The 19,734-nt window shown below is 38.3% G+C and overlaps 1 long non-coding RNA gene across 1 annotated transcript in view; it reads right to left on the reverse strand.

Annotated features, from left to right (window-relative positions):
• The window catches only part of LOC149200886 (uncharacterized), a 44,352-nt gene extending 25,734 nt beyond the window's left edge, over positions 1-18,618 (reverse strand). Inside the window, exon 1 of the long non-coding RNA XR_016253853.1 lies at positions 18,151-18,618. This is a non-coding gene — a long non-coding RNA (uncharacterized LOC149200886). The remainder of the gene's footprint in view (positions 1-18,150) is intronic.
• Between the last annotated feature and the right edge of the window lie 1,116 nt (positions 18,619-19,734).

The following is a 19,734-nucleotide window of genomic DNA, read 5'->3' on the forward strand; positions in this document are numbered from 1 at the left end:
ATAAAGTAAAAGTTTTTGAATTTTTAACATTAATATTAATTGTTTCGTGACGTTTGAGAGTGATTCCAACTTCATCAAACTTCATATTGAGAAAGTAAAATTTCATATCCCATTCAAAATTCAACAAACTTAATAGTTTTCAAGATTTAGGACCAATGGTATTGTGGCATTTTATTAAATTCTGTCACATACTAGGGGATGTGGATGGAATTTAATCAAGAGCACCAAGCCCTATATGTACCCCAATGTCAGTGGCATTGATTGTTGAACTCCTTTGTCATGGCCTTAGAAAAATGTACCCTTCACTCAAACCAAAATCATTGATATCATTGATTAGGCATGTTAATGATCCGAATTTATGAAGGGAACAAAATGAGATACAAATTTATAACCAAAACACAAAGATACAATGAAACTTGACTTCTATTAATAAATGGAAAGTGTTGAAATTGTATAAATGCAGACTGAGAATGATGGTAGCTTATCTCTAAGAAGAGATGTGACAGCTACACGCCATCGTCGAACTATCTTACAATGAGGCTCAAAAGCCTTTTTTATCATAAAGAAGCAATAAGAAACCCTAAACATCTAAAAACCCAACCCTAGGAGATGAAGCCAATGGGGCAAGTTGAAACGTCAACTTCTCAGGGTCATAACTTTGGCACACGATCTTCGATTGCCGCACACGATAGCGCATTGGAAATGTCTATCCCAAAAGTACACTTTTTGACTGAATTTGGCCCATTTCCGCAAAAAACATTGTTTAAGGCCTCAAAATGGCTCTGGAATTTTAGGACCTAAAAACTATGGAAAAAAGATCCTAAGGGACCCAATCCTCAAAGGAAGAAAGATATGTCTCAAATTCAGTGCTTTCGTTGCAACAAATTTTGTCACTTCAAAGCCCAATTTCCTAAAAGGTTCAATGATAAGAAGAGAGGAAATCAACATGCTACCATGGCAAAATTTGATGAGCAGACCAAGAGATCCAAAGTTGAAGGAGATAACGGTCACTTCTATTATTCCGCACTTGCAAGATCTCTTGCAGATGACAACAATATATGGTTGATTGATAGTGGAGCTTCAAGACTGTTAAAATTGGCAACTAGGGCCAAACTCCATGTGAGTCATCTTATTAATGGAAGCTGATATTTTTCTTGAATCCCTCTCATCGAGACGTGTAGGATTGATCTAAAGATCATTCGATTCCGATAAGTATTCATGGAGATATGACTTTATTTGCGTTATGGGACAATTCGTCAAGGTCGGCCAGCAACCAAATAAGCCCCACTTGTGCTCAACGTTTTAGTATAAATAGAGGTGGCCTTCAAGTCATTTCAACACACTTGGGATCTCTTCCTCTCTACTTGTCTTTGGGTTTTAGTAGGAGGAGGGATCCTAAGGGATAACACTTCCCTAATCCAAAGGGTAGAAGCCAGAACTGTCGAGAATAGCCGAAATAGTCGGAACTGTCGGAACTGCTGGGAACAGCCAGAACTGCAGGAACTGTCGGAAAAGTCGGAACTGTCGAGAATAGTCGGAACTACCGGGAAAAGCTGGAATTGCCGGAACTATCGGGAATAGCCGGAATTGTTGGAACTGCTAGGAATTGTCGGAATTGCCGAAACTGTCGGGACTGCTGGGAACTGCCGAGAACTGCCAGGAAAAGCCAGAACTGCCAGAACTACTGGGAATAGCCGGAATTGCCGGAATTGTCGGAACTACTGGGAAAAGTCGGAATAGACGGGAATAGCCGGAACTGTCTAGAAGTGTTGGAACAGCAGGGAAAGCTGACGCAAAAGGCAGAAGCCGAAACTGTCGGGAATTGCCGAAATTGCCGGAACTATCGAGAATAGTCGGAACTATCGAGAAGTGTCAGAACAGCCAGGAAAGCTGACGCAGAGGGCAGAAGTCGAAACTGTCGGGAACAGCCGAAACAACCAAAATTGTCGGGAACTACCGGTACAGGCGGGAAAGCTAACGCAAAGGGCAGAAGCCAAACTGCCAGGAGCAGCTGGAATTGCCGTAACTGCCAGGAACAGCCGAAACTGTCGAAACTGCTGGAATTGCCGGAACAGCCAAAGCATTTGTCTCCGAAGGAGAGAAACATGCAAGGGACAAATAACTAACATTGGGACAATTGTATGGTACTTAGCAACAAATACACCAAGCATGCAATGTTACAGCTAGCATGAAAGGGACAGCTAGCATGCTAGGGACAACAAGCAAGCAAGATGTAGCCAACACATAGGTCAGTGTGGCAACATGGTGCAACAATGGCACATAATGCAATACAGTGATGGGTACAATCATGATTAATGATGCGTGATGAGATGCAGCATAGTGATGATGGGTGCAGCCTGGTGCAGCGCAGTGAGGTGCAGCATGATGACGAAATGTAGCACAACGATAGGTGAAGGAGTCACCTTGGAGAATCAATTGAAGCAGCATGTCTTCAACTGATCTCATGTATCATCTTCTTAGAGATGATCTATGCTCTTCTCTAGATAAGTCAGACTGTTGATTTTTGTTGTAAATGTACTATCTCTCTCTCTGTTGAACTATTGAAGAACATATAAGAAGAATTGATCAAGGGTTTCCCCACATTGGGGTTTTACATCTCGTGTCCTCTTGTCTTGGCTTGTCTTCTGCGATTTATGTTTATGTTCTATCTGCAGTTTACTTTAATGCTAATGTGATTGCTAATCTGGAAAAGATATTGAGCTAAGTGTGAAAATTGAAATAAATTGCTCTAAGCATAGAACATACCTAAAAATTAACAAAGATATATGACAAGAGAGCATGATCATCTTACAAGTTTGATGGAAAGAAGATTGGCACAAAAGGTAGAGCTTGGAGACAACAACAACTATGCAGTCAAAGGAATTGGTACAACATACGTTGAGCTAGAAACAGATGAAAACATTCACTTGAGCAACATACTTTATGTGCCCACTGCCAGGTTTGAAAAAGAAGTTGGTTTCAATTTCATGTATAGAAGATAGAGGAGATAGAGTGGCCTTCATTGATGGGAAAGTCCTTGTGTGGGACAAGGATACCAGTGTAAACTTTGATAGGTTATTGTGAAAGAAGGTTGTATAGATTCCTAGGGCAATCTTCCAAAGCTTTTGTACATAATAATATTAACCTTAGTCAACTATGGCATAGAAGATACGCACCTCTTCATTCTAGAGCCTTGCCAGCTTTGAAGCTATTTGTTTCAGGTGTTAATAGATTTGCAGATAGATCATAAAGTTGTGTGTAAGGGATGTGCTCTTAGAAAGAATGTTAAGGAACCCTTTCCAAGCAGTGAACATAGGTGCAAAGAAATTTTGGATCTAGTCCACTCCAATGTGTGTGGTCCCATGTCGATAAAATCTCTTGGAGGTAATCTATACTATGTATCCTTTATCGATGACTTCTCCCACAAGACGTGTATCTATCTGATGAAGTCAAAACATGAAGTTTTCAAAATATTCCGAGAATTCAAAGTTGAAGTGGAGAACCAGACAAGAAATAGAATCAAGATCCTGAGATCAGATAATGGAGGAGAATACACCTCCAAGGAACTCATTTCCTTCTGTAAGGAAGTTGGGATTAAGAGGGAGTTGATAGTTTCCTATAATCCTCAACAAAATGGAGTAACTGAAAGAAAGAACAAATCTATTGAAGAGTCCATAAAGGCAATGACATATGGTCAAGATGTAACAATCTTCTTGTGGGGAGAAGCTGCCAAGACAACTATCTACATCCTAACTAGAAGTCCTCATAGGCTTCTGAAAGATAAGACTCTCGCAGAAGCATTCACAGGTTAGAACCACAGGTTGATCATATGAGAATCATTGGTTGTCTAGTGTTCATACATGTACCCAAGGATAAGAGAAACAAGTTAGAGCCTTCTAATAAGAAGGGATTATTTGTTGGGTACAATGAATCATCAAAAGCCTATAGGATATATGTTCCAAGCCACCGACAGATGGAAGTAAGTAGAGAGGTGACTTTTGATGAAGATGCAGGTTATTGGAAATCCAAAGAAGAGAACTAAGACATTGGAGATGAAGAGAAGCAACATGTGGCTCCTAAAGAAGAAGTTACAGGTCCTCCCTCATCCTCCAATCATCCTAAATATCATGAAGATATGCCAAAATGACATTGTGAACCGTTGGATAGTGTGGTTGTTCCCGAAATAGAAAAAGGCCAACTTGGCTAAAATCTACTTTGCAATATGCAAAAGGACATGCGGCTCCACAAGGCACCCTCAAAGAATCTAAGAGACCTAAGGGGTATTCTAGTTATGCAACTTTAGTGACTAAGTTGATTAACTCTAAACCTTCCAACTATGAGGAAACAACTACTTCACATGTGCGAAAGTATGCAATGATTGAGGAATACCAATCTATTATGAAGAACGATGTTTGGGAAATTTTTCCAAGCCCTGAAGGAAAGTTTGTGGCAACCCAGAAGTGGATTTACAAGATCAAGCATGCAACAAATGGGAGCATTGACAAATACAAGGCAAGATTCGTGGCTAGAGGAATCTCCGAGAAGAGGGAGAAAACTATGATGAGGTCTTTGCACCAGTTGTCAGATTAAAGAAGGCCTTGTATGGACTCAAACAAACTCTGAGAGCTTGGTGTTCTAGAATTGATGGATATCTAACGAGACTTGGTTTCTCTAAAAGTGTTACTAATCCAAATCTTTATATCAAAGTTGTAAAAGGTGAGTCGGTGATACTACTACTATATGTTGATGATTTGTTCCTGATCGGTGTAGAGCATCTTATTGCTCAGTATAAAAAGGAGTTGGCCTTTGAATTTGACATGAAGGATCTTGGCTTGATGCATTACTATTTGGGGCTGGAAGTCTAGAAAACCTAGTGAAATTCTTCTTGAAAAAGGAAAATATGTCATCAAGATCCTTCAGAAGTTTGGCATGATGGAGTACAAGTCTATGGCAACTCCTATGGTTATGAACCTGACAAAACTAAGAGATTCTGAGTCTGACCTGGTGGATCTCTCCATGTGCCGGAAGTTGATTGGATCATTGATGTATTTGGTAAATGCAAGGCTAGATATTTGTTGTGTATTAAACACCTTGAGCCAATTTCAGATGGAACCGAGAAATGAGCACTGGATTGCAATAGAGCATATATTGATATATTTGCATGGTACTGTTGAGAATTGTTTGAGATATGCTTCAAATGGTAAGATACAATTGCAGAGATATACGGACTCTAACTGGGCAAGGAGCGCAGATGACAAGAAGAGTACATCCAGTGTATGTTTTAGTTTGGGTTTTGTTATGGGATCCTATATGAGCAAGAAGCAAACCTTTGTCGCACTCAGTACTGCAAAAGTAGGGTATATTGCAACTTGTTTGGCATGTTGAGAGAGAGTATGGCTTCAAAAACTACTCTTTGGATTATTCGACCAAGTGTTGGAATCGACAATGTTGTTCTATGATAATCAAAGTGGTGTGAAGCTCATAGACAATCCAATATTTCATGATAAGACAAAGCATATTGAGATCAAATAATACCATATTCGTGATACAAGACAAAAGGGAGTGGAGAGACTCCTATATATCTCTACTAATGAGCAGAAAACTGACATTATCACAAAGCCTCTATCTCAAGAAAATTTTGTATACTTCAAAGACAAGCTTAGACTAGAGGAGAACTCCTCTATCAGTGAGATGGAGCATTGATGTGACATCAACAGGGGTGTTGGATAATTTAATTGTCCTTAAGTTACTTCATTAATTGTCAACCAAGGTTCGTGTACGTATGAGGTGTGTATGCACCATATATGCTAGGAATTTATCTTTAAATGAAATTGATCTAAGTATGAATAAATGTTAAATGAAATTAAAGAGTCGGCACGCACATGTTCTTTCCATTAAAGCTACATCAAAACTAAATGCCAAACTGAATTGAAAATTAATCTAAAACTTGAAATCTCAATTTATTCTAATTGCAAAAAGGAAATATTAATGTTAGGTTGCAGAAAAGGGATCTTAATACTAATTGTAGAATTGAAAGTTTAACACTACTTTGCAAAAGGAAATCTTTACTACTTGCAGAAAAGGAAACTTAACTCTAAATTTCAAAAAAGGAGATTCTAACTCTAAATTGCAGAAAGAAATACTAATGCTAATTACTTGCAAAAGAAAATAAATCAAATGAGAACTTGTAACTTCAAGTGATTACTAATATGCGATAATAGTTTTGAAAAACCATATATTCATCGTCCACCAAATTCAACTGAATTAAAGAACTAGATTATTGAAGCGAAATGCATTCTAGAAATAAATCTTTTTGATAATTTCTTTTTCTGAACGCTTTGGAAATAAACAACAAGTGATTAGAAAAATGATTGAAATGTAACTATTCCAATTGACAGAGATAAGATAAGATAATTTTATTAATGTCCAACGAATGACCACAAAGTAGGTCAAAGGGACTGTCGGTTACATAAGGGGGTCGTGCCCAGTAGGAGAACCAAACGGTCTCCTCAGAAAGACAAATGCTGAAAGGAAGATAGAAACTAAAAACTAAAAACGAGGCGGGTTGGGAAGAGCGAATGGAGCTCCGATCCCGGCCACGCCTGTTGATCTCTAGACTGCGTCGTAGTCTCACTGGTGAAGAAGACCCTGGGGACTCGGATGTGGGAGTCTGCTACTCCTAGCATCCGAGGCCGAGAGAAAAGAGTTGTGGGTAGTTCAGCAAGGTTTGCTGATTTGAAGCGGTGGGCGCTGGTTGTCTCCCATTGTGTTGTCTCTGTGATCTAATGATCCTGGACCGCCTCTCGGGAAGATGCCTGGAACGGTTCTGCTGCTGGGCCCTCGCAAGTAAGGGGCCTCTCCTCTTAACGGAACGAGGGTCTGTCGATCTGCGTGAGCCGGACTGATCGGTACTCGGACTGGTTGATCTCTTGACTCCTCGGGCTGAGGGGAGTATGTTGAAGAAAGAGGTGATCTGACGAGTAGTGTTGGGTCGGATGGGAGGCTGGAGGATATGCTCCCGATGCTTTAGAGTCTCCTGGATATAAAGTGCGACACATCTCTGGTCCGTGTAGTTGAAGAAGCTGGATAGGTTCTGCGGTCCTCTGAACAAACAGTGGTAGCGACCTCTGATCTCATAATATATCGGACAACCGAAGATGAAGTGCCATTCGGTTTCCACCTCCTGTGTATGACATAGCCGGCAAGTCCTGTCAACTCTCTCTATCTGGTGGTCTGTCTCTACCCGAAGCCTATGTGATCCAACTCTGAACTGCCCGAGGGGGATCCGAAGAGCATGCATCCAATGTCGAAGCGTGTACTGGGGGCGAACTATAAGCCCGTCTCTGATACTCAAGAAGTGCTCTGCATAGAACGCCATCTTTGGGCGCAAGCCCCCCGGGGGGTTAATCCATGTGACCTGGATATACTGCCTGTAGATGTCTTCCTTGATGATCTTGTTTAGTTCCTGCCTGGGGGGGAGTCCTCTAGGGGCATTCAAGGAATACCGAAAGGGGGGGAGATGGTCTATATGGAGTCCCACTGCCTCGAGGAACTTTGAGACCCCTGTGTACCAACACTTGGCTTTTCCTGGTTGGGTGCGGTCGATGGCTTCAGAAGAGCAGTAGGCTAGATAAGGGTACCTTTCGTGTCCTTTCAATGTATCTGCGAAGCTCCGGACTCGGTTAAGAAAAGGGTACCTTTCGTGAATTGAATGCAAACTATATAAAATTATGAATTGAATGCAAACTATCTATCAATGTAAAAAAAACTAACAACCCTTACACGTCTCCAGGGAGCCCTCGTGTGAGTGTAAATATGTTACTGATCAAACGATTGCTCAACCACGCATTGGAAAAGAAGACAGAGTATTATATTAATTTGCAAAAGTTATTAAACAAAGGTTGCAAATATTGAAATAAAACAAGGACTAACTATGTTTTTGGTTTTGCCTTACGAATTTTATACAATTCTTAGTCGAGTTGTTCCAAGAGTCTTATGTTGATAGGCAATTAAACTAATCTGCCATCTAAGAAGTAAAGTAAAATTAAGAGTCTATCTCCTCATGATTTGCTACTGGAAGAGCAAACCATGAGGGATTCTTCTCGAACATGTCTCCACGATGGAACAAGTCTTCTCCACGCTCGCTTGATCTCGATTGATCTTCTGCCAAATTGCGCTTGACTGCTGAAACATTATAACTGATGTTTGACTTTTGATTTGACCTCTAGATCTTTCGATCTTTGTATCCTGCCAGATCATGACGATAGGTGGACATCTATGTGAGGAACATTTGCCATCTACAAGTACATTTCATTTCCTCATCGGCGCATTGAAACCTGTCTAACCATGGAAATCGCTGCAGAATCCAAAATTGGTTGCGAAGTGAGCAAGATTCTGGAGATGTTTAAATTATTTTTCACAAAAAAACAATAGATTCTAAAACATGGATGATCATTACCTTTTATATACTTGAGTAAGTCTAAGATGACCTTGATTAGGCTAAAACTGCAACAAGATGGTCACAAAAAGATAAAGGAGAGGGAAAAAGGATAGTCAAAAAGATATCAATTTCGGACTTCAACCAGGGGCATGGATCAGACTATTGGTAACAACAGGGGCTTGGCTCAGAGTGTTGATGGGTGGACAACAAGGGTATGGCTCGGAAAGTTGGTGACAACAAGAGCATGACCCGGACTATTGGTGAGATTGCATGAGGGACAGACATTCTTGATAGGAATGGTCTTTGAGGCCTTAACACTCTTGAAGTGGGTACCTCTCACACACATTGTGATATCTACTTTCTTTTCATGGTTATTAGTTGAATTTCTGAAGTATGATTACTTGAGGAAGATAAAAGAGCTATAATATATATTCACAAGTACTTACCATAATTCAGAAATAAAGTACTTGTATCAATTGTACTGAAAAATCAACTTAGGACCTGATACAAGCAACAATGGAACACTGTTCTTTGAGTGGTGGAACATGCACAACAGTGCTACCCCACAGCTACAACATTTGACAACATGGGTGATTTCACAACTGATGAGCACTTATTTTGTAGAGAAGTGTTTAGCAACTAGCTCAGTTTATCCCCACACACACACTTTCGGGACACTTTGCTTCCAAGTATTTTTGGGCAATGCCACACCCGACGATTTGCTACTCAAAAATGCTTTTGATTTGTTCAACCTTGGTCCAAACCGAAGCTCAAAGCAAGCCCAACCTTTTTACTCTTTTCCAGTGTCCCTCCACAAATGGAGGGCAGCCTCTCAACCCAAACCAATGGCCATTGCCCTTTTATCAAGCCAACATTGGTCTCCTTCCATGGGGTTACCACCTCCCCCTTATCTTTTCCCTTCTTCTCCAACCTCACAAGAGGTTGTGCTTCCTTTTCAGCCTAATCCCATGACTTGCCAAGATACCACAATGTAAGTATGTTGTCGTAGCCTGCCTTGCTTCAATGTCATCCTCAAGTTGGCCCTTCCACATGTACCTCACAACCTTTGTCTCTTCCCTTCTTCTCCAACAGTGTTGCAGGGGAGCGCCCCCCCTCGAACCCGCTCCCGAAGCGCGCTCCCAAAATCGCTCCCGGACGGGAGCGATTTTCGGGAGCGCGCTCCCTTAAAAAAATTTGCGCTCCCTGGTCTGTTAGGGAGCGATCGCTCCGGCGCTCCCGGAGCGATTTTTAATGCCCGGGAGCGATCGGGGAGCGATCGCTCCCTGATTGCTCCCGGACATTAAAAATCGCTCCGGGAGCGATTCGAGCCGGGCCGGGAGCGGTTCGGCGGAAAAAAATCCGCCAGACCCAAAAAAAAAAATATAAATAAAAAATAAATTAAAAAAATAAAATAAAAAATAAATAAATACATATAAATAAATATATAAATAAAAAAAAAAAATAAAAATAAAAAAAAATTTTGTTTTAAGCCCAATGGGCCAAAAAAAATTTCATTATAACTTCATTGAGCTTGAGTTTGGAGCTGGAGCAAGAGCAAAGGAGCGAAGAGCAAGTGCTGAGGAGCGAGGAGCAAGTGCCAAGGAGCGAGGAGCAAGCCTGTAGAGGTAAGTAACTTAGTAATTTAGTTAGTTTAGCTGGTTAGGTAGTTAATTTAGTTAATTTAATTTAGTTGTTTGAGTTTAAAGATCATGTATTTAAATTAAATTAATAAATTAAATTAATTAATCCCAATAAATTAAATTAATTTGCAGATTCAAGAATCAAAACCCTACAAACATCAAACACCATGGACCTGGCGATATTTATTGGCATTTTCCTCTTCCTGGTCCCTTTTATGGTTATTATGGTGCTGGAGAGTAGGAAACGGAGGGGGCCCCAAACTGAAGAGGGGGATGAAGAAGCCAGAGAAAGTTAAATGGGTGAAAACCCCAATGAGGAGGAGGTGGAGGAGGGTGAACATGACCCTCAAAAAACTAAACAAGACCAAACTCCATTGTGGAAATATGTTCACAGGGCTGAAACAGGGAGAGGGGGTGGAACCACTAAATTTCATTACCCCATTGCAACACTGATTACACAGGTTCATACACCCGTGCTAGCAGACACTTCTGCGGGAAAAGGCCATGGGATGGAGAGAAACAAATAGGAATCAAAACTTGTGCAGCGGTGTCAACAGCAGATAGAGCCAAATACATAAGGGAAGAGGAGGAAGCCCAATACAGAACAAAAAAATCAAGGGGTTTCTTTGAACCAAGCTCACAATCACAAATAACTCCTTCAGCATCCTCCCAAGGCAGTGGATATGGACATGGAGGCACAGGGTCATCATCTTTAAGGCGTAGAACCATATCAGATTTCCTTGATGAGGGGTGTAGGAATGATGTGGATTCAAAAGTTTACAAGTTTTTCTATGCATGTGGGATACCATTCAATGTTCTACGCTCACCTTATTGGCACGAAATGGTTTCTGCCATAAATGATGCCCCTAAAGGATACAAGAGCCCTGGGTATGACAAGGCAAGAACTGTTGGCCTTGATCATGAAAAAGAAAAAATATCACATTCTTTGAATAAAATGACAAGTTCTTGGACTGACAATGGGGTGTCCATTGTATCTGATGGATGGACAAATGTAAAAGGCAAGCCATTGATAAGTGTTCTTGTTGTGTCTGTTAGTGGTCCCATCTTTCTAGCTGCACATGATTACTCAGACAAGTTCAAGACCGCCATCAACATTGCAGAAGCATTACTTGAAACAATTGAGCGTATTGGCCCATACAATGTCATCCAAGTCATCACTGATAATGCTCCTAATTGTAAGGCAGCGGGAGCAATTATTGAGGATAAATACCCAAACATATTTTGGTCTGGATGTTTGGTTCACACATTGAACCTTCTGTTGCATGATATTGTCAAAAACAAAAATGAACAATACCAATGGATTGGTAATTTGTACAAGAAAGGAAAAAAAATGATAAAATTTATTACAAATCATAGCAATACCCATGGCCTTTTCCGCAATCACTCGAGATTGGAGTTGCTGAAGATTGCGAGGACTAGATTTGGTAGCTATTACCTCACCTTCAGGCGCCTTTTGAAGGTAAGAGAGGCATTAGCTAGCATGGTATCAAGTCCACATTGGCAGGTGTTAAAGGAAAGGGCTACAAATGTAGCTGACATGGCAGGGTTTGAAATGGTGGAGGAGGCCGCTCTTGATGGGCAGTTTTGGACAACTGTGAGGCAGGTATTGGATTTCACCAAGCCAATTTATCACATGATTCGGTTTGCAGATACAGACAAACCAGTGATTGGCGAGGTGTATGAGCAAATGGATACCATGTTGGGGGAAATAAAAGACATTGTTCATAATAGAGATCCCATCTTGTACAAACTGATTCATGATTGTGTGTGTGAACGGTGGAATAGGCTTAACCTTCCACTACATTGCTTGGCGTATATCCTTACGCCAAAATACTACTCTACATCTTGGTTGGGCCAACCTGCAGCAGGGGGTGGTGTTAGGACCAAACCCCATTTAGATCAAGAGGTAACTAAAGGATATCTGGAAGCATTAGAAAAGTTGGTACCTGACAGGGAGGAATGTGCAGCTGTGCACCTTGAAATAGGCAGATACTTCAGTGGCACTGGTTTGTATGGTAACTTCCATGCAATGGACGACAAAGATAAATTTGATCCTCTCACATGGTGGGAAACATATGGCGGCCACGGACTTTTGCCAAAATTGGCAAAAAAAGTTCTTTCACAGGTTGTAAATTCTTCTTCTGCAGAGAGGTGTTGGAGCACCTACAGTTATATACATAATGTGAAAAGAAACAGACTCAATGAAAACCGAGCAGAAAGCTTGGTTTATGTGCACTACAACTTGAGGTTGTTGAGTCATTACTGTGATCGGGCTAATGAGGATCCCACATATAAAATTTGGGACAATCACCCAGAGGATGACAATTTGGAGGATGGCATTGTACATATTGAAGAACTAGAAGAGGAACTTGTAAGGGATGAAAATGAAGCAGCAACCATGCCATCTCCACCTCCACCTCCACCATCCAGTAGCAGTGCTCGAGGTCCGAGTCTTGTTCCTTTGCTGTCGCCACCTCCATCTACACCCTCGCGTGGAGGTTCTAGTTCTGGTCGTCAGTCTGCGCGGGAGACTCCTAGAAGACCACCACGACCTGCTTATACTCCTGGAGACTCTCGTGGCAAGGGCCACATGTAGATTTACAGTTTACTTGTCTTTTTTAGTTTCTATTAAACTTTAGTTTTCATAACTGTTGAGTTTTGAGTCCTTGACTCTTGACTCTTGACTCTTTCATATCATTATGATATTTTTTGTAAACATTATATCACTGTGACAATGAAAATTTGAAGTTTGAAGTTGGGCCTTGGCAATTATACTCATTGGTAATGATTGTGAATTATGAATATGATGCTTTGTGAAAGACTAAAGTTGTTTCATTTCATCTCATTATTCATGTTTCATTTTATAAATTTTTAACATTTCATATCATGTTAACTGTTAGAAGTTAGGACTTAGAAATATCTTCGATATTACTTCTTGTAATGGTTAAACTTAGCTTACAAGTACAACTTTGGTGATCAATGATGATAAATGTTATTGAATTTTCAATTCTGAAAGCTTGAAGTTGAAACTTTAATATTGAATTTGATGAATCATGATTTATAAGACTCAATATGTTGCAGTTGTAATATGTATTTTACTAACTTGTGGACATGGTTGATGACGATTATAATTTCTAGATGATTGATGTGATATGGTTCAATGATCAATCTATGTTTTTTTATGTTTTTTATGTCTAATTCATCATTCTACATGTTTTTGTTGACATATATGTATCAAAAATTAAAAAATATAAAAAATATATATATTTTTAAAAAATCGCTCCCGGATTCGCTCCCAAACCGGGAGCTTCTGAAAATGGTCGCTCCCGCTCCCGCTCCCAAGTAACATGGTTCTCCAACCTCACAAGAGGTTGTGCTTCCTTTTCAGCGAATCCCATGACTTGCCAAGATACCATAATGTAAGTATGTTGTCGTAGCCTGCCTTGCTTCAATGTCATCCTCAAGTTGGCCCTTCCACATGTACCTCACAACCTTTGTCTACTAGCCATAGTGCAATTGAGTATTGAATCCAACCTTTGTCTACTAGCCATAGTCCAACTGAGGTTTGAATCCAACCTTTGTCTACTAGCCATAATCCAATTGAGTTTTGAATCCATCCCTCTGCATTCCCGATGACCTAAGCCTTTGTTCCTTGAGCTTAAGAGTTTCTATGAAGGTTTCCACAAACTTTTAAACACAAACTGTACTTCAACAAGTTCCTCATCCCAACTAAACTAAGTATCTAAGTTGCAGGAAACGCAGGTACAGGGTCCGTTTCCGTACGGAAACGAAACGGAAACGCGTTTCCGCGTACCGTACGGCCTGGAAACGCGTTTCCGGCCGTACGGGCACGTTTGCGTTTCCAGGCCGTACGGGCCCCATTTCCCCAAAAAATTACTTGTTTTTTTAAATTTTTTTTTTTCTAATTAGTTTTTAAATTTTTTTAGAGTTTCTAAGCTGTTCTAGAAGAGAGAGAATATGAAAATTTAAAAACCCTAATTCAAAATTTCATCCATATTCATTAATGCTTTATGATTGCACATATATATATTAATAGTTTTTAAATGTTTTTAATATATATATATATATATATTATTATATATATTCGCGTTTCCCCGTTTCCAAAATTTGGGGAGGTCGCGTTTCGTTTCGCTTCCGCGTTTCGTTTCGCTTCCCCGTTTCCCCGTTTCGTGCAACTTAGCTAAGTATTTAAGATTGAGATTATCCCACAAAAATATAACTCACTTGTAACCAATTATCAGCATGAACATTAAAGGTTGGAAGATTTAATCCTTTCAGTTTTTTCTAAAAACACAACTTTTATTATCTAGTTGTTCCAAGTGAAGAAGGCCTCAGCTGTACCCAGAAAGCTAGATTACAAGATTTGTCTGGGGATGTGCATTTGACAGTATCACTACAAATTATATTGGGCATCTTAACTTTCTGTACTAAGTAGTAGTCAGCTTTAACTTTAAATACACAGAAGTCCAAATTCCTATCATTGGAGGCCACTACAATAACAGATCTTTTAGAACATTAAAAATTTGAACACAAGAAGTCAGGTCATGACAAATTGATAGTCCCTGAACCCAGTGAATGGTTTCTACACTGCAAGCTGGCAGGCAAGTCATTGGGTCAAGAGTGGTAGCGGCAAAAAAGTATGGTGGTTAAGGGCACCCTTGAAAACAACACTGTTCTTTTGCATGGTAATCTCAGACAAGACTCTAACGTGGGAAGTACTGCAGAGAAGGGCATGGCAGGTACCAGATATATGCTATAACAGATTATAAAAGTTTTGTTTCTGTTAAAAAGAAAAGGATGATGTCATTTGAGATCAATCTCCTTTTCTTTACTTTTCTTTGTCATTAAAGTTACAAGAAAATACACTACTTCTGTGCAAAAAAGACAGGAGGACGCATATACATAGAAGTTGGTCTATAGCATATAATAAACTTTTGACTGAGAAGACCAAGCAGAATAAAGACATACATTAAATAAAAGATACTGGAAAACGAAAGAATTTAGGAGCAACAAACAAACAACAGAAAAATCAGGACCTATGAATAGAACATTATCAAATAACTAGCACTCTTAACATGCTTAATAGCAGTATATCGAACCAGATGACTGATTATACACAGATAAACCATGGTCTGCAAGATTTGGGAAATTCCCAGAAACTGAAGTGCTAAAGAATCTAAAATAGTGACATGGTTGATCTGAGCAAGATTTGCCCTAATGCTTAGCTGAAAAGACCAAGCAAAACAATGACATTCATTAAACACAAGGTACTGGCAAACAAAAGAATTTAGAAGCAACAAATAAAAAACAGAAAATTCAAAACTTATGAATAGAGCATTGTCAAATGCCTAGCACTCTTAACATGCTCAGATGGTAGCATATCAAGCCAGAAGGCTATAAACAGATTGCCCATGGTCCGCAAGATTTGGGAAAATATCAAAGCATTAACAAAAGAATTTAGAAGCAACAAACAAGCAACAGAAAAATCAGGACCTATGAAAAGAACATTATCAAATAACCAGCACTCTTAACATGCTTAGATAGTAGTATATCAAGCCAGATGACTGATTATAAACAGATAAACCATGGTCTGCAAGATTTGGGAAATTCCCAGAAACTGCAAAGTGTTAAAGAATCTAAAATAGTGACATGGTTGATCTGAGAAACATTTGCCCTAATGATTAGCTGAGAAGACCAAGCAAAACAAAGACATTCATTAAACACAAAGTACTGGCAAACGAAAGAATTTAGAAGCAACAAATAAAAAACGGAAAATCCAAAACATATTAATAGAACATTATCAAATACCTAGCACTCTTAACATGCTTAGTTAGTAGCATATCCAGCCAGAAGACTATAAGCAAATTGACTATGCTCTGCAAGATTTGGGAAAATATCAAAGCATTAACGAAAGAATTTAGAAGCAACAAACAAACAACAGAAAATTCAGGACCTATAAATAGAACATTATCAAACAATTAGCACTGTTAACATGCTTAGATAGTAGTATATCAAGAGAGATGACTGATTATACACAGATAAACCATGCTCTGCAAGATTTAGGAAAATTTCCAGAAACTACCAAGTGTCAAAGAATCTAAAATAGTGACATGGTTGATCTGAGAAAGATTTGCCCTAATGCTTATAGCTGAGAAGACCAAGCAAAACAAAGATATTCATTACACAGAAGGTACTGGCAAACGAAAGAAGTTAGAAGAAACATATAAAAAACGGAAAATTCAAAACTTATGAATAGAACATTCTCAAATACCAAACACTCTTAACATGCTTAGATAGTAGCATATCAAGCCAGAAGACTATAAACAGATTGACCATGCTCTGCAAGATTTGGGAAAGTATCAAAGCATTAACGCAAACCATTCTCAGATTAACAATGTTATGCAAAGCAAGTTAAAGTCCAGATACATGCGAATCAATATAGGCAGATAGCATGGACTTCCCTGAGAACGGATTTTGAACCTATACAAAAAAAGAGAAACAGCCACAACTTATTAGGACCTTCATTCAATAAAAGAATGCGAGATAAATTTCTAAGGGACCACCTCTAAAATAGAAAAGTGCCAAATTCTATTAACCAGGAGACATCAAATAGGTAAGAAAATTCATAAAATATAATTTGAAGAGCAGATCATCATTGATTAAAAAGGATAGTAAAGTAGCAAAAGAATTCTGTCAGAGCCCAAGGTGTTAGCTCAACCAATTCTCACCAATGTTGTTGGGCATTGGGCATTTGGCTAGTTCTGTACTAGCAAGTGCCAGGACTGAATTCACTTTGCTTAGGCACACTAGTCTATCCTAACGGGTTTCCTATGCCTGTCATCATCCCTTGGGATTCCCATGGAAGTTTTCCCAGGAAAAATCAAAATTAGCCAGTTTCATACTTTCACAAGACCAATGGTAATTAGGTACATATTTGTTCAGTAGAAGGTGTGCCAAATATCTCCGTAGCACACAATACTAGCAGAATCTATTAGTGTTTCCAGGGATGCAGATACTTTAGTAATCAAATATTGGGAAACTTATATCAAGTGCAGTCCAAATTACCAGTATTTAATTCCAACAAAAGTCAGAAGAACGTATTTCTGACCAATATGATGGAAAATAAAAATAAAATAAAATAAAAAGAAATGGCATGTGAACAGTACAGACTGGAGGTTATTAGGATCTCCTTAAATGAAAAATACAAAAGAAGCATTACGACAAGAAACTGCATGTCGCTTTTTCTCCGTTTTTACACGAAATTGCCAAAAGAGGCAACAAAATTATATCATGTTCGTCGATAATTGTTCCTTGGAAAGTTTAGTTAACAGATGAATAGAAAGAACACTGTAATGTCTCAGATTTGATGCCAAATGGACCAGCTCACAGTGAACACAACCAATGAAATCGTAAACAGATAAAACTCTGATAATTGAAACTCGTAAGCGGCCAATGCAGATCTGTAAAGATCCAGTAAGAACACGAATTCCTAATAAGCACGGAGTTCTGTTTAGGCCGGGAGCTTCGCCACATCAAAATCCAATTGGATACAAAGCAGAATACAAAAAGATTCCAAATAACTCAAATCACTACCTTAGTCAGAATGCCTTGAAGTGTTTCAATTCTAAAAAAAACTAACAAACTATTACATATTGTAAGCAGTACGCTATATCTTTCAGTTAAGCTGTCTCAATTCATACACAGCAGTTCACTACAGAACCCCTGCGGCCCGATTCAAACAAGCAAAGACATAGAGAACCCACAAAATCACAGATATCAAAGAACCAGTTGACTCTGACAGACCAAATGCCAAAATTGCCCTGTGGGGTCATTTTCCTTTTATAATTATTTTCACAGAGTGATTTATACAAGCAATTTTTCGTGGAATGTATGCTAATGTTCCTCAAACATCTAAACAAAGCCATGCAAATTGAAACCCTTATGGACTGCACAGTTCAACATAGATTTTCCCCTTCCATAAACAATGTTAAACCCCAAGAAATGTCACGAAAACCCACTAGCACATACCTGTCAAACAGTGCAGCAAATTCTGGAAATTGTCGAAAAGTGGACTTCAAAGATTATAACAGTTGACAATTCATTGCTCTGGTACCCTAATTATAAACAAGATGCCGCTGAAAAACAATTCATTGCTCTGGAACTCTAATATATAAACAAGATTGACGCTGACAAAGAAGGCCAGACATGCATAGGAACAAGCGGTTCATAGCAAAATCCCAGGACAGATGTACACAGACAGTGGAATTATGTTTATCTGATTCCTCATTAGAAAACAATAATTATGGAAACAAATAATGCGGGGTGGGGTCGAATCCATCAACACGTAACTTTGCTTTCGGAAAACAGGTAACCAGATGAAAGTTGTTTCTGGAAAACGGGTGTCGACAACAGATAGGAATTTTTGTCGAAGTCTATCCACACCACCCTGTTATATATCTTATATCTGGCAAGGTTGGATTTAGTGTCTGCAGTGAATGTTTCTAGAAAACACAAATCTGTATTTTTCTAGAATTAAATTATTAATAAAAGTGAATAGGGTTATTAAAATTTATTAGAATTAAATTATTAATGAAAGTGAATAGGGTTATTATTAGTTATTATTTTATTATTATTCTTTTTAATAATAGAATTTTGGAAAAACACATAATTTCGAATAATTAATTATTATTATTAATATATAATAATAGAGGGGTAACCACATAAATTTGGAAATAAGTTACTATTATTATACACTAATGGAATCGGAAATAAGTTACTATTTTTTTTTTTTTTTCAAAGGTGGAAAAACCTATCAAACTCAGTTTTGTCAAACCAACAGTGAGGACAGCCATCTCTGGCTGCTATCCGCGAATGTCAATTGACACAAGAAATAAGTTACTATTATTATACACTAATGGAATCGTTACATCATATTAGAAATTTGAAAACAAATTGTTAACCAAATCAAATTATTAGAATTAAAAAATTTTGATAAAATATTTTTTATTATTGTAAAAGAAAAATTACATTGTTTGATTTTAGACTTTTGTGATCCATATTGATTTTGATAAAGTGTTTTTTATTAATCACATCATAAATTGTTGGTAGACATTTAGAATCATTTATTATGATTCATCCTAGACAAAAAAATGATCCATCTAATAATTTATTTAAAATAAATTATCAATTAAAAACTTTTATACCTACTTTATTATTGGTATAGTATCAATAATATTTATAAAAAAACTAATATTCCTTACTATTTTGAAATGAGGGTGGGTGAGTCCCTCTAGAAGATGTTGTATTAACCCGAAGATGTTGTATTAACCCGAGATTCACAATTTACATATATTTATAGAAGCGAGATTGAATTCGCAATGTACATATTTACAGAAGCATGATTTGCACAATATATATGCTATGCTGCAGGAGTAGCGGAGCAACATTGAGGGTAAATGCCCAAGTGCCATATTCCTTACCATTATTATAATATTATTTTCAATAAAATTATATATTTTTAATATTTAAATTAAATATTATTTTTAATAATATTTTTTTAAAATATATTTATTTATACTTGTATACGTTGGATTATTAATTTAAAGTATGATA

Source organism: Pinus tabuliformis, chromosome 2_1 (genome assembly GCF_031772625.1).
Source record: "Pinus tabuliformis cultivar Carrire ecotype Pingquan chromosome 2_1, CPIR1, whole genome shotgun sequence".
Classification (NCBI taxonomy): Eukaryota; Viridiplantae; Streptophyta; class Pinopsida; order Pinales; family Pinaceae; genus Pinus; species Pinus tabuliformis.